This window comes from Formica exsecta, unplaced genomic scaffold (assembly GCF_003651465.1).
Source record: "Formica exsecta isolate Colony F162 unplaced genomic scaffold, ASM365146v1 scaffold1450, whole genome shotgun sequence".
Classification (NCBI taxonomy): domain Eukaryota; kingdom Metazoa; phylum Arthropoda; class Insecta; order Hymenoptera; family Formicidae; genus Formica; species Formica exsecta.
In genome coordinates, this window is record NW_021848780.1 from 20,704 (window position 1) to 22,576 (window position 1,873).

A 1,873-nucleotide genomic window follows, 5' to 3' on the forward strand; every position below is an offset into this window, starting at 1 on the left:
TGAAAATGTGGCCGCACTTTATAAAATGTCTAGACGTTTTATAAACGGATTATGTAATCTGGCTACGACATATACATTCAACAAGCAATATCGAATTGCTCGAGAACGCAACAAAATGCGAGATGAAAGAAAGAGAAAGAAGGAGACAGAAAGACAGAAAACGGAAAAGAGCGATAAACATTATACATGAACACGCGTTCGCGTGTATAATTACCAGTTTATCGTTATTGAAAACATGATCAGCCAAACTTTCCAAATATTCCTTCAATGCTTCCATTTTCCAACAATTTATTTGTCACAAATGTATTAATTGACGATTCATTCAAGTATAAGCGCTCAGTTTTGCTAATATAAACTAATTTACTACTTTATGACATCGAATAGAAGAAATCACTTCTCTTCCTTGCACTATTCCGCAATACTTATATAACCGTTGATAATTTCTTATCACTTTATCACTTCTCTTTCTTATTGCATTATTCCGCGATACTTTTAATGGGCGTAAATTTGGTTGCACGTGACTTAACGCGAAACACTACCGTTAACCTTTTTTACTTTTCATTTACTTGTCAAATTCATTTACTTGTCAAATTTCAGAGCATCGCAAGCGCAATCTTATGACGAATGCTCCAACCGTACAATTTTCGTACTTGCGCATTGGGAACTTGGGCGATGACGGAGACGGAGACGTTTCTTAATAAAAATTTTATATATTTCGACTTTGCATCATATTATCTACGTTCACGATACATGTAGAAAAAAAATAAAGACATTTTCATTATATGATTCAAACTCAAGCTATTGATTAAGCCTATTAAAAATACGATCGGTTCAATCGTTATTGAGGTTCAATAATTTTAGGTAACTCGCAACTGGCCGACTCGCGTATAGATACCCGGAGATGCCTCACGGCTTCGCGTGAACTTGGCGCGAGACACTACCGTGTCTCTTGATATTTTCGGTCTTACAATAGTATGACGGCTCGCATGATTGCTCGCTGTGTCAATAGGTCGCTGACGCTGCAGTCCTTCGCTCGGCGGCTGATACGGCTGACGATGCTCGTCGTACGGCGGTCGTTGTCCGGCGACGGTGCGTTGTCGTAGGTCGCGATTCTTGACAGCTCACGTTTCTGCTACAACTGTTGTGGCGATGCTCGTTCTGTTATCCGTGCGTTGTCCTCCGTCGATTGTGATTTCCGTCAGCTTACGTTTTACGTATGCTGGCGTGCCTGCCCTGTTTACACCCTGGGTGCTTTGCAGGTCTTGGTGAAAGCTTTGCTGTTGCTTCCGTCCGTCAGCTTCAATCGATTGCTGGCGAGCCCGTTTTTTAACACAACTGTGTCTTTTGCAGGTTTTGAATGAGCTCTGGCGATGCCCCGGCAGATCCCACCGCTGCCACCAAATTATGTTATGCCTCCGGAGAGGCACGGTAGTTGGGATCGTTCGCCAGATGGAATTTGGAAATTCGTGCTCCGCCCAAGAGACTCACCGATTTGATTGTTGATGAAAATAATATTCTTGTAGTCGGGATAGAAATATTTATATAGAGATTATATTATTAATTGTTTTATTGTCTATTATATTATATATATATTGTCTATTATATATATATATTCGTCCAAACACTCCAAACTCATTCCATTAACATCCCAGAGACTTTGCGCGTAACGTTGTATTAATATTCATACAACATGCCACAAAACTCCTAATATTATTTTTCATAAGGAACTTTTGCAAAAAAAATATTATGTTGCCAAAAATTGATTAAACACTTATTTTTTCAATAGCTTTCAATCATTTTTTCACTAATAATTGAATAGTTCAAACTTTTTTCTTTTTATATAGAATCCCGCAGAAAATCCGAAAAATTAAAT